This window comes from Onychostoma macrolepis, chromosome 09 (genome assembly GCF_012432095.1).
Source record: "Onychostoma macrolepis isolate SWU-2019 chromosome 09, ASM1243209v1, whole genome shotgun sequence".
In the NCBI taxonomy this organism is placed as follows: Eukaryota; Metazoa; Chordata; class Actinopteri; order Cypriniformes; family Cyprinidae; genus Onychostoma; species Onychostoma macrolepis.
In genome coordinates this window covers 30,615,678-30,631,277 of record NC_081163.1, presented here as the reverse complement: position 1 = coordinate 30,631,277, position 15,600 = coordinate 30,615,678, and positions in this window count along the sequence as shown.

Here is a 15,600-nt window from a genome sequence, read left to right as displayed (position 1 = left end):
ATATATATATATATATATATATATATATATATATATATATATATATATATATATATATATATATATATATATATATATATATATATATATATATATATATATATATATATATATATATATATATATATATATATATATATATATATATATATATATATATATATATATATATATATATATATATATATATATATATATATATATATATATATATATATATATATATATATATATATATATATATATATATATATATATATATATATATATATATATATATATATATATATATATATATATATATATATATATATATATATATATATATATATATATATATATATATATATATATATATATATATATATATATATATATATATATATATATATATATATATATATATATATATATATATATATATATATATATATATATATATATATATATATATATATATATATATATATATATATATATATATATATATATATATATATATATATATATATATATATATATATATATATATATATATATATATATATATATATATATATATATATATATATATATATATATATATATATATATATATATATATATATATATATATATATATATATATATATATATATATATATATATATATATATATATATATATATATATATATATATATATATATATATATATATATATATATATATATATATATATATATATATATATATATATATATATATATATATATATATATATATATATATATATATATATATATATATATATATATATATATATATATATATATATATATATATATATATATATATATATATATATATATATATATATATATATATATATATATATATATATATATATATATATATATATATATATATATATATATATATATATATATATATATATATATATATATATATATATATATATATATATATATATATATATATATATATATATATATATATATATATATATATATATATATATATATATATATATATATATATATATATATATATATATATATATATATATATATATATATATATATATATATATATATATATATATATATATATATATATATATATATATATATATATATATATATATATATATATATATATATATATATATATATATATATATATATATATATATATATATATATATATATATATATATATATATATATATATATATATATATATATATATATATATATATATATATATATATATATATATATATATATATATATATATATATATATATATATATATATATATATATATATATATATATATATATATATATATATATATATATATATATATATATATATATATATATATATATATATATATATATATATATATATATATATATATATATATATATATATATATATATATATATATATATATATATATATATATATATATATATATATATATATATATATATATATATATATATATATATATATATATATATATATATATATATATATATATATATATATATATATATATATATATATATATATATATATATATATATATATATATATATATATATATATATATATATATATATATATATATATATATATATATATATATATATATATATATATATATATATATATATATATATATATATATATATATATATATATATATATATATATATATATATATATATATATATATATATATATATATATATATATATATATATATATATATATATATATATATATATATATATATATATATATATATATATATATATATATATATATATATATATATATATATATATATATATATATATATATATATATATATATATATATATATATATATATATATATAAAATTGAAGTCAGTGCCAACAACCAACATCTATTTTCAAAATATCTTCTTTGTTCAACAGAAGACCGATTTTCATACAGGTTTAGAACAACTTGAGGGAGAGTTGACAATGATGGCAATTTTCATTTTTTGGGTTTTAAGCAAATGTACTATATATACCTGGTCACTTCTGCACTCTGGTCACTTATGTCCTTGCGTACCAATTCTGGGCTGACATTTTGACATAGGCTTTTGGTTAGACCAATGGCTAGATCTGAAGCCTCGCCCTCTGTTAAAGCACTAAAAATGCTTGTCTTAGTCTTTATTTTCTTGGGAAGGGTGAGGACTATTTCAGGCAAATTGTTCTTGCGGCCCTTAAGAAGAATGAACAATAATGCATTAGAACAATAAAAAGAAATTAATAGCAAAACACACATAAAACAATCATAAAAGAACCATTTTATCAATGTGATTGTAAACTCACTCCTAGCAGATCTCTAAAAACATTAGAGGACATGCTCTCCCCTTCTATTCTGCGCTGAATTTCTTCTTTTGAGACAACATACTGGGTCTTTTTCTGGCCAGCGAGGGCCAAGCGTCCAAAAACTTTAATGTCTTTAATGTCCTCTGTGGGGTTATTCGGAGAACAATCTGCACCGTCACTTGCCCCTACTTCCTCACTTTCATGACCTGCATCACTGTCCATGTCAAAAGTTTGTGGCTGTCTTTCCTCCTTGCCGTCTTGCTTTTTTTCCCTATTTGATGCATCACTTGACTTGCGTTTTTTACCCTTTGATTGGTCTTTTTTTACTTCCACTTTGTCTGTTTTGCAAGTTTCCTTTTCTCTCCTCCCTGTTGATCCGTATCATCTGGAGTTTGTCTGGTGCTTTCCCCTGTGTGCTTACTTTCTTGATTTTGTAGATGTTGAAACATAACATTTCCTTCTCCACCTGCTATTTAAAGCATTAGCATGAATAACGGCAAAATAATTTAACGAGGAAAAAAAAATAGAGACAGGAAAACACCATACTAAACTACATCAAACTAAATATCTGTACTGGAATATACTACATACTAATACATATACTACATTTGTAGCACAAATGCCTCGGGCTCAAACATATACAACTCTATTACAGTGCTTGCCATCTTGAGTATCTAAACACATGACATACTGTAAAGGAGGGTGTGGCAATGGTGCGATGAAGTAACGATTGGCAAACTTCAATTTCTGCAAGATGTAACACCTCTTTCACTTCTGTTTTTTTTTTACAATGTGAAAGTGATAATGGGAAATTCTTTTTGGTGCAAAAAGCTTTGCAAACATTATAAACTAACCTCAACTAACCTTTGGAAACATAATATAAAAATATAAAATTGCATTTCATTTCTCCTTTAAAAACTTTCACATAATACATAAGCTAAACTAAATCCACTTTCACAAAACGAAATAAGAAAAATGGGGGGACATCAGCCTACCATTAACACATGGACACCCCAGGAATGAGCATCCTCCTGCTGTGGATGGGGCACATAAGTCCATGTCCATTTAAAAGGTGCAGCCCTTAGCTTTGGCAAAAGAACTGAAAAATAAAGCTACATTATCAGGTATACATTCTAACTGTAGTGCCGTTTTTTCATATGTTCGGTCAATTATGGTATGCAACATTTCACAATTCAACAAAAACATTAGCAGAACAATTTTGTAGCTCTGGGCCATGAACGCACTGGCAAATTCCTTCTACAATTACATACATTAAGGCAAGGATGAACTAAACAACGGCATATTCTTAATAATTTTTTCCCCTAAATGTACTACCTCCAGTTCTTCAGAATGTCATTCTTCTTTTCCTCTACTTCACCAAACGGATCCATGTATGTGATTGCGTGTTTTTTTAGGTCACAGAACTACAAAATAAGAAATGATTAGGACATAAAATCATAGTAATCATCAAGTGTCATTATTTATTTATTTATTTTTAATGTATGCATGTATGTATTTATTTACATAGAGTAAAACATAAATGGTCAGCTATTATAATTGCGTATTTTATTGCATTTAGTGTGGTATGGTTTGGTCTACTTACAAAAAGTGTCCAGTGATTTCCATTTTCCAGGTGGGCTCCAATAATTTTACCATAGCTTTTAAGTATGTTTTTCTGAAAAGACAGAATGATTAATGGAATCAAACTTTCAGTTTTATATGAATTATCATGTGCATTTCTTTTAACATAATTATTGTATTTTCTATTTATTGTTTAGGATAAATTAAAGGCGTTAAAGTTAAAACATTCTCCTTTTGCAGGTAAATAAGCAGAGACAATGATTTAAACAATAAGACGTAAACATATGACTGGGGCAGTCGTGGCCTAATGGATAGAGAGTTGGACTTGTAACCCAAAGGTCACAGGTTCTCAGGTCTCAGGGATTGCAAGTGGGGGGAGTGAATGTCCAGCGCTCTCTCCACACTCAATACCACGACTTGACCCTTGAGCAAGGCACCAAACCTGCCAAACCAAACGGAGCAGGCTGCCCGCTGCTCCGGGTGTGTGTTCACTGCTGTGTGTGTGCACTTGGATACAATACAAACTGTATTGATTGTTAAATGCAGAGCACAAATTCCGAGTATGGGTCACCATACTTGGCCACTTTCACTTGAATAACTAACACTTACAAATAAAAGGGACATTTGGGGAAGCTTTGGAAGCTAATAAAAACCTATCAATGCAGAAAGTGACAGACAGCAAATTTTAAATAGCATGTGAAGCATGTCCTTGCATGTTTATATCAAAAAGCATTTTTGAGTAACTGTGTATACGTTCATAACCTTGGTCATAGAAAACACTCTTAAGAGCTAAAATCGATTCTTATCTGGAAACATATCATTATCATACATATGCTACATTGGCTCAACCAAAGTAAGACCTATATTAAAAAATCCACTGAAAACATTTATTTCAGGAATTCCAGTTGGTGTTGCTAGTGTCAGAGCTTCATTCTTTAGACGGGCATATACCTTATATTAAATAATATATTCTTATGTAAATAATATTTACTTCACCTTGCAAAAGTAGTGGCTTTTGACCCTCTGTGATCCAGACAGAATCTTGGTCATAGATTGGGTGTAAACACTGTAGACATCCTCAAATTTCTTAATGGAAAAAGGAATGGCAGGTTTATAGTGCCAAAAAAGTTACAATGATTCATAACAAATAATATACTTCATACCTTGCAGATAATAAACATGAGGGCATCGATGACCTATTGATAATTATAGTTAGAACCCAGTTTAAAAAAAATAAATAATAATAAATAACATTCTAAAATGCATCTATCATTAATAAAGCATTAATAATTCACCACATCTGGTATGTATGCTGGCTCGTAAAGTGCTTTTAAATGGGCTGCTGAAAGGCTATATGGCCCAATACAGCCCACTAGTGAATCCCATGGGAGATCGGTTTAAAAAAAAGAAAGAAAGAAATTATTTATTTTAAAAATATATCAAATAAAATCTAAAAATTCTAAAGGGCATTTACATATTTATCAAACATGTGCTCTTACCAGTCATGATAAATCCAAAACTGTTCATTCAGAAAGCGTCTCTGTAAATAATTGAATAAAAAAGGAATTTGGGTTAAGAGAAATATACCAACAAATGCTACAGTTCTCTTTAAAATTCTCTCGCACTGTAAAAAGCATAAAAACTGTGTGCAAACATCAACTAAGAAGTTACATTATTCTTTACCTAACTCTTAAAAACTTCAATAAAAATATAAGCCAAGATACTACTGTCATCAAAAATTCTAATAAATTTATAATGAGTTGGATGGTATTTTGGAAATTTTGGTAGCTATGCTCTACTCGATATAAAAATGATTATGATGGTCCTGGATCAACATTATTGAATTTAGACTGCATTAATTATGATGGTCCACGATCAACATTAGCAAATTTAGACTGTATTGATTATGATGGTCCTGGATCAACATTATTGAATTTAGACTGGATCAACATTAGTACATTTAGACTTACTGAAATTGTGATGATCCAGGATCAACATGCCAACACACATGGAACTTTTATTTTGAAACGACTTTACTACTTCCAGCTGCTCATTCAAACACACAAGGGAGATAAATAATGCATTCTCATAACAATCTAAAACATTTTTCAAAATATGAACTCCATAAAGTTAACATTGCAATAATTCATCAACATTGGATATTTGGATCATAAACAATCGCTAGGCATTAATGCATTAACTGATCATAAAATGCTATGAAACCTGTAGACCGAGCAATAGCAATAGTGCAACGTTCTTACTATGAAACAGGGTACGTTTAATTAAATCATAGCCTTTTGAAAGGTAACAACCACAAGCCATATCGCGGTTACCCCTCCCCCACCCTCAAGCTTTTTATGACCGTAAATTAAATTAAAAAAAAAATTATGAATTGACTTTTTATTCGCGCATACACACCTACGTTCATTTTACTGCGCACACACAGCTACTTTTGGTCACAAAGGCGAGGGAAATACTTGCACATTAGCTAAACTGCACACCTGTTGAATGCAGTTGTTCAGTGTAGCATTACACTCATGTAAGTATTCAATTTCATGTATGTTTTAAATGTAATAAATACACTTATAATATTACATTGAGTAACAAGGAAGCTGAAAAAAAGGAAGATATACAGAATAACTTACCTCTTTGGGGTCTGTCTGCATGAAAAAAGGAGGGAAAGATTCAAAAATGGATTGACGATGTTAGGTCGGCACACATTGATGACATCAGAGGGTTGTGATTGGTTGATTGAAAATTCTTTATTTTTGTTTGCAAAACTTATTTTCTTCTTGCAATACTTCATTTTATTTTGCAATTCTTTATTTTATTTTGCAATTCTTTATTTTTGTTTACAAAAAGCACATTTAATTTTTCTCAATACTTTCATTTTCGTTTGCAAAACTTTATATTCTTTTGCATATATATATATATATATATATATATATATATTTGCATATATAATTGACTCCAAGATAGTCTGCCCTCTTCACTTCCTGAAGCAAATATTTCTCTCTTATATTAAAAAAAAAAAAAGGCAAGGACCCAGAAAATTGCAGTTCCTATAGGCCCATTGTTAAAGTCTGATTTAAAATTGTTATCTAAAATTTTTGCACTAAGATTGGAGAAGGTTCTACCATTTAATTATTAACGAAGACCAGACAGGGTTTATTAAAGGCAGAAGTTCCGCTCACCATGTTAGGCGGCTACTAAATATTATTGAGCTTTCCCATAATTTGAGTTTTAATTCTCTTATTTTGTCCCTATAGATGCAGAGAAAGCTTTTGATTCTGTTGAGTGGCCTTATTTATTTTACACCTTAGAAAAATTTGGCCTTGGAGAATACTTTATAAAGTGGGTGCAAATACTCTATACGGATCCTCTTGCTGCAATCATTACTAATGGTCACAGTTCTGACAATTTTCCTTTATTTTGGGGTACCAGACAGTTCTGCCCCCTCTCCCCATTGCTTTTTGCAATAGCAACAGAGTCATTTGCTCAGATGATAAGAGAGGAGGCGGCTGTGTCTGGGGTGTCTCTGGGAGGTAGGCCGCACAAAATCTCTTTATATGCGGACGATATGCTGCTCTTTCAGATCCTGAGGTGTCTGTGCCAAAAATTGTAGACCTTACTCAGGATTTTGGGCAATTCTCCGGGTACAAGATTAATTTTTCCATATCAGTTGCTCTGTTTTTACGTAATAAGAAGTCCACAAATCAGTCTCCCTCCTTTCTCTTTAAATGCTCTGAGGATGGTTTTGATTATTTGGGTATTCATGTAACCCCTACTTTCAAGCAATTGTACAAAGCCAATTTTACACCAGTGCTAGGAAAAATCCGTGATGATTTGAACAGGTGGAAGGCTCTCCCTCTGTCTTGGGGAGGGTGGCTCTGATAAAAATGAATGTCCTGCCCCGTTTACTTTATCCAATGCAAATAATTCCTGTTTTACTGTCCAATAAGGCTATAAAAGAGTTAAATGGGTGGCTAAATTCATTTATCTGGGACGAAAGGAAACCCAGATTGAAATGATCGAAACTTCAGCTCTCTAGTGCAAGGGGCGACTTGGACCTCCCAAATATTAGATTATATCAACAGGGATTAAAGTTCTCCTTCGCCACAACGGATTTCCTTTAATTGCAGCGAGTCTACGACGGATTTCCGTCAATTGGAAAAAATGATGGGAAAACAAACTACATGTTGTTGTTGTTCTGCCGCACACCAAAAATCATCTCCGCCACGGCTGCAGCTTCTCACTGACAACACAGTAACGCCGCTCGCATCATTCAGTCGTGTTATTAGCAGAGAACATAGAGCATAACTTAATTTCGGGTATTAATAATAATTCTACTCATTCCTGCACGGAATGTATCACATCTGCACGTGCTTTTAATTTTTGATCAGAATTTGATTATTGATCAGAAGGTGCTCCTAATTTTTTTAATTTAGGAGGACAAGCGCTCCTAAAAAGAAAAGTAAGCATAGAGCCATGTGTAACATGAGGTCTTAAAGAGACAGCAGCCTAAATAAACCTGCTGCTGTCTTTCATTATACAGTGAAGACTATCCAGTGTTATTTTACAGTTGAATAGATTATAGTTAGACCTAACTGGAAAAAAAAGTACTGATAATTTTAATTTGTATCTTGTTGTTTTTGTTTGTGCTATTGATTTAATTAATTTATTTGTTCTTACTTTATTTACTATTTACTTGTCTTTTTTAGTTAATATAAATTCAATTCTGAGTGCAGGTGATTCTTGGGTGGGGAGGGGGCGTGTATGGGATTCCCGCCTAAAGTATTGCAGTCACGGATAAAAAAATAACAAGCCTGAAAACAAAATTTAAAAACACAAGTAAAAATATATTGCACAAGATTTAAAAACGAAAGCAAAATTTTTCAGAATAGCAAACAATGGTCACGGATAGAAAAATAAGCGTAAATCAAAAAATTAATAACGCATTTTTAAAAATAATAAGCATGAATCAAAACTTCAAACACGTTTAAAATCATATTGCACAAAATTGAAATATTAATGCAAAATTATCTGACTTGCGCACAAAATCATGTTTTCCTTGGTTATATTTCTCTGTTGTTTCTGCTCTCAGACATTTTCTGCTCATATTTTTATTTTTTGTGTGCTTATGCTGTTTTCCCTTCACTCTTGTTTCCACGTTCTGCGCTTGCTTTCCCAAATGTTGCGGTTAGAGTTTCATGTAAATCAGGGTAGATTTATGCCTCATCATTGGTCCACTAGTTCTTGATTGACAGCTGATGTCCTCAGCCAATCAGTGGAAGAAGGGCGGTGACGTCACTCCAGTGCGCCTCATTAGCTCCGATGTTCAGCCTTCACTTGTACAGGTGAAAATGGATAACTGTCAGCTGGGTAACATCTTTCCATACAGGACACCGTTATATGTGTCTGCCTGGCGATCCGTTAACGTTAAATGAGCCATCCTAGCGACCCGTCGTGGTTATATTTGTGGTTATACACCGCGAAAGGGAGCAGCCACAACATGCTCCTGGCTTGCGAAGTCACCATTATATAGGTCTGGTTCGCCCATATCTGACTAATAATAAGTCCTATACTGTTAGGAGAGGATAATATGAGTAAGAGTATACATCCCAGTCACAATTGTTTAGTTTGTTAAACTGTGTGTAGGCAATAATTTGCTTATTTTTTTGTCATTTATTTGTTTTGTTTTTTTTGTAAACAGCTTTTTCTTTCATGTACAGTATGTAATTGATAAGGTTGATGGTTTTGTAAGATTTATCACATTTTGTGTTTACAACAATAAGGAATATCACAGGAGGAAGCGTGTTTTCCCCGAATATCAGCTCCATTGAAAATCTTTATTGAACTGTAGTATAAAATCAATATAACAAGTACATTTTGAATGACTTATATTGTAACTATTTTCTAATTTTCCTCTATTTTGATGAAGAGTCCAAACAAAGCCACAGCAGAACAGTGTCCTACAAGCAACACACAGCAGCCTTTCATACTGAATGATTCACTTTATTTCTCACTGAATGAATCTGCCGTTTGAATGAATGATTTAATGTCTTAAAGATACTTGCCGCCACCTGCTGGGTGTTTTACTTTCATATTGTTGCTGTTTTCTGACCTTATATATTTAAAACGTTAATTTTATGCAATTATATATGTAGCTTGTTGCATAGTGTTTATTTAAATACACATACTATGCAAATAAATCATTGTGTACATATCAAATCGACCTGTTCTCTGTAACTGTCTCCTCTGTAACTATCACTTTCATTGATCAGTAGTCAAATCTAGCCAAGTCGATGCAAAAACATTATTCATTCATTCATAATTAATTGATCAATTTACTCATTTAACGTTAACGGATCGCCAGGCAGACACATATAATGGTGTCCTGTATGGAAAGATGTTACCCAGCTGACAGTTATCCATTTTCACCTGTACAAGTGAACGCTGCGCATCTGCAGCTAATGAGGCGCACTGGAGTGACGTCACCGCCCCTCTTCCACTGATTGGCTGAGGACGAGCTGTCAATCAAGAACTAGTGGACCAATGATGATGCTTAAACCCGCTCTGATTTACATGAAACTCTAACCGCAACATTTGGGAAGCAAGCGCAGAACGTGGAAACAAGAGTGAAGGGAAAACAGCATAAGCGCACAAAAAATAAAAATATGAGCAGAAAATGTCTGAGAGCAGAAACAACAGAGAAATATAACCAAGGAAAACATGATTTTGTGCGCAAGTCAGATAATTTTGCATTAATATTTCAATTTTGTGCAATATGATAATAAACGTGTCAAGTTTTGATTCATGCTTATTATTTTTAAAAATGCGTTATTAATTTTTTGATTTACTCTTATTATTTTTCTATTCGTGACCATTGTTTGCTATTCTGAAAAATGTTGCTTTCATTTTTAAATCTTGTACAATATATTTTTATTTGCTTTTTTAAATTTAGTTTTCACGCTTGTTATTTTTTTATCCGTGACTGCAATACTTTAGGCGGGAATCTGATCCCATAGGGCGTGGTCCATGGGAAATAGTCCTGCCACCACAGCTGGAATAAATAGAGGAAACACTGCATACGTTTAATAAAATTAGAAAAATGCATTTACAAAGGTAAAAAGAAAATGCCCCTGTAAATCACTTTGAGTCAAATGTCACCTCGTATTAAGAAGGCTAATTTAAAAAATATATATATATTTTTTTATGCCTTTATTAGATAGGACAGTAGTAGAGAGCAGACAGGAAAGCATTGGGTGGAGAGAGGGGGCGGGATCGGCAAAGGACCTCGAGACGGGAATCGAACTCGGGTCGCCGTGAGCACAGTTGCGCTATATGTCAGCGCACTAACCACAAGGCTATTGGTGCCGACAAGAAGGCAAATTTTTGATCAGAATTTTTTTATTATTGATTAGAAGCAGTGGCGGATTTAGCAAATTGGGGGCCCAAGGCGAAGGTATGTATGGGGCCCCCCCCATCCAATCTTTAAAAAGAAAGTACTGACTAAATGGTGGATAGGCAGGTAAAGCTAATCTACGGGGAAGTAAAGGTTGGAGAGGAGAAAAAAAACCTTCCCCTTTAAACCCTGCATACACTTTACTCCAAAATGAAGATGGAAAGCAGAGAACACAGTGTAGCACAATACAAACTAACAGTCACGATGGAACCCAACAGAGAATAAGGTTTCAGATAACACGTCTTTGCCAAAATGCCAAGAAACCAGCACTGTTTATTCTTTTTTTTAAGATCAAATCAATATAACCAGCAAGAAAAGTTAGGGTAAACCCCCACAAACAGTCATATACTTAACAAATACTGTCAAGACGAATAATTTACTTTGTATGTGTGAGTGAGTGAGTGAGGTTGCAGTTGGTATTACTTGAGATTGACATTTCAAACATTCTACAAACAAGCCTATGTACAAGATACATGATATTTTAAGTGAATTGACATTACATTTGAGATTGAACATTTCAAACATTCTACAAACAAACCTATGTACATGATTTTGTGTGTGTGTGTGTGTGTGTGTGTGAGGGAGAGAGGGCTGAAGTTGCAATTGCCATTGCATAAGCAGACCCATGTACAGGATGCAGGGTATGACAGAAAGTGTGTGTGTGTGTGTGTGTGTGTGTGTGTGTGTGTGTGTCTGTCTGTCTGAGTGAGTGAGTGAGTGAGTGAATGAGTAGTGAGTGAGAGGGGGTAAGAGGGGCGAACTGGGGAGAGGTGAGGTTGCATTTGGCTCCAAGCAAATCCATGTATATCCACGTGAGTGTATGTGAGTGAGTGAGAGAGAATGAGACCGTGTGTGATAGAGAGAGAGAGAGAGAATGCGTGTGTGTCTGTAAACCTTAATTAACTTAATTATTCAAACCCCAGTGCATGATGGGGACACCAGTATAAGAAAAGTTGAGTAAATTATGCTAATATTAATGCTTTAATTTCTACAAGCTTGAATTGACTACTAATATAGAATTTACTTACTTTTTCTTTTAATTCTTGCCTGAACAAACTTTTACATGTAGAAATTACATGTTTTTTTTCTGTAGTATTTACTTCACCACAAAATCATTTTTATTAGGGTATGGCTAGGGCTATTACTAGCAGAAGTATGCATTTGACTCACCAAAGCCCCATCATCGTCATCATCGGTGTAAAAATGGCCATCACTGGACAACTCTTCCACCTCATCTGTGTCAAAGTCGATAACACTGTCGGTGACGGCGGGCGGCAACAACGTGATGTCCTTTTCATTGATTTCTTGGTTAATGTTATCCTCAACTACAACTAGCGCCACTTCACAGCTAGCTGTTGCTGATGCTGCTGTAGCGGCATGTTCAACGCTTTGGGCGTTGTTCCTGTCTGTATCCCCAACCCCAACAACAGTAGCCGTAAAAAGTGTGTCATCTTCGGCAGCGTTGCCAAATACTTATCTGTGTCTTTTCGTTTTTTTCTCTTATTTGAGCCGCTTGGGTAACATCGTTTCATTTTCGCGTCTTGCTTCGTCTCTGTTTGTGTACTTCCCAGTCCTCCTGTCACTGTGTGTTTATCTTTCGCGCCGCGCACCGTCACGGACTGGTCCATTTCATTATGAAAGTAGGGGGTGAATATGTGTAGGGACAGATAACCATGAACTGGACATTTTAACTACTACTTCAATGTTTCAACGTATTTCTTAAGAATATTAATACAATTCACCATGCTTTTGAAGCGTTCATGATGATAAGGTTTTTTTTTTTTTTTTTTTTAGGTTGGTTAGGGGCCCCCCTACTTCGACCGCCGGTAGGGGGCCCCAAGCAACCGCCTACCTATGCCTCTATGTTAAGACCGCCACTGATTAGAAGGTGCTCCTAATTACAAGAAGAAAACACGGCTCTTAAACTGGGTGTGTGACAGGTATGGCTGTGGAATGGGGTTTGGCCAAGGTAAAATTTTCAGTCAAAAGATTTTTTTTTTTGCTTTTACCCTGTATCAATTGGCTTGCCAACTTCGATTTATTAAGGAATGGTTTATTGAAGACCTTAAATCAGTGTGGCTTGATCTCGAATCCTCACAGTCCAGCTGCCCCTTACAAAACCTATTATTTATTCATAACTCAAAGCTAAGCAGAACTCTGTGTAATAGTCCTTTAGTACATAATACTCTCAAGGCATGGTGTGCTATTCGAAGGCTGGAAGGCAGGAGTGACATAACCTCGCCTCTTCTGCCGATTTTGAACAATCCAGAGTTCCAGGGTTTTTATTTATGGCCTGTTCTTGGTATATGTAGGATTGGTGACTTGTTTGAGCAAGGATCTCTAGTGTCTTTCGATAACAGTTTCAAGATATAATCTACCTAGACAGCACTTCTTTAGATTTTTGCAAATTAGAGATTACATATTACATATACAAAATACTACACTTACCTCTAAATACTCTTTTCAGTTATTGATGAAATCCTTCTGAACCCTCCTCCATACGAGTTTTCTATAAAGCTCTATGCTTCAACAGAGAGAGAGAGAGAGAGAGAGAGAGAGAGAGAGAGAGAGAGAGAGAGAGAGAGAGAGAGAGAGAGAGAGAGAGAGAGAGAATGCGTGTGTGTCTGTAAACCTTAATTAACTTAATTATTCAAACCCCAGTGCATGATGGGGACACCAGTATAAGAAAAGTTGAGTAAATTATGCTAATATTAATGCTTTAATTTCTACAAGCTTGAATTGACTACTAATATAGAATTTACTTACTTTTTCTTTTAATTCTTGCCTGAACAAACTTTTACATGTAGAAATTACATGTTTTTTTTCTGTAGTATTTACTTCACCACAAAATCATTTTTATTAGGGTATGGCTAGGGCTATTACTAGCAGAAGTAGGCATTTGACTCACCAAAGCCCCATCATCGTCATCATCGGTGTAAAAATGGCCATCACTGGACAACTCTTCCACCTCATCTGTGTCAAAGTCGATAACACTGTCGGTGACGGCGGGCGGCAACAACGTGATGTCCTTTTCATTGATTTCTTGGTTAATGTTATCCTCAACTACAACTAGCGCCACTTCACAGCTAGCTGTTGCTGATGCTGCTGTAGCGGCATGTTCAACGCTTTGGGCGTTGTTCCTGTCTGTATCCCCAACCCCAACAACAGTAGCCGTAAAAAGTGTGTCATCTTCGGCAGCGTTGCCAAATACTTATCTGTGTCTTTTCGTTTTTTTCTCTTATTTGAGCCGCTTGGGTAACATCGTTTCATTTTCGCGTCTTGCTTCGTCTCTGTTTGTGTACTTCCCAGTCCTCCTGTCACTGTGTGTTTATCTTTCGCGCCGCGCACAGTCACGGACTGGTCCATTTCATTATGAAAGTAGGGGGTGAATATGTGTATGGACAGATAACCATGAACTGGACATTTTAACTACTACTTCAATGTTTCAACGTATTTCTTAAGAATATTAATACAATTCACCATGCTTTTGAAGCGTTCATGATGATAAGGTTTTTTTTGTTTTTGTTTTTAGGTTGGTTAGGGGCCCCCCTACTTCGACCGCCGGTAGGGGGCCCCAAGCAACCGCCTACCTATGCCTCTATGTTAAGACCGCCACTGATTAGAAGGTGCTCCTAATTACAAGAAGAAAAACACGGCTCTTAAACTGGGTGTGTGACAGGTATGGCTGTGGAATGGGGTTTGGCCAAGGTAAAATTTTCAGTCAAAAGATTTTTTTTTTTTTGCTTTTACCCCTGTATCAATTGGCTTGCCAACTTCGATTTATTAAGGAATGGTTTATTGAAGACCTTAAATCAGTGTGGCTTGATCTCGAATCCTCACAGTCCAGCTGCCCCTTACAAAACCTATTATTTATTCATAACTCAAAGCTAAGCAGAACTCTGTGTAATAGTCCTTTAGTACATAATACTCTCAAGGCATGGTGTGCTATTCGAAGGCTGGAAGGCAGGAGTGACATAACCTCGCCTCTTCTGCCGATTTTGAACAATCCAGAGTTCCAGGGTTTTTATTTATGGCCTGTTCTTGGTATATGTAGGATTGGTGACTTGTTTGAGCAAGGATCTCTAGTGTCTTTCGATAACAGTTTCAAGATATAATCTACCTAGACAGCACTTCTTTAGATTTTTGCAAATTAGAGATTACATATTACATATACAAAAA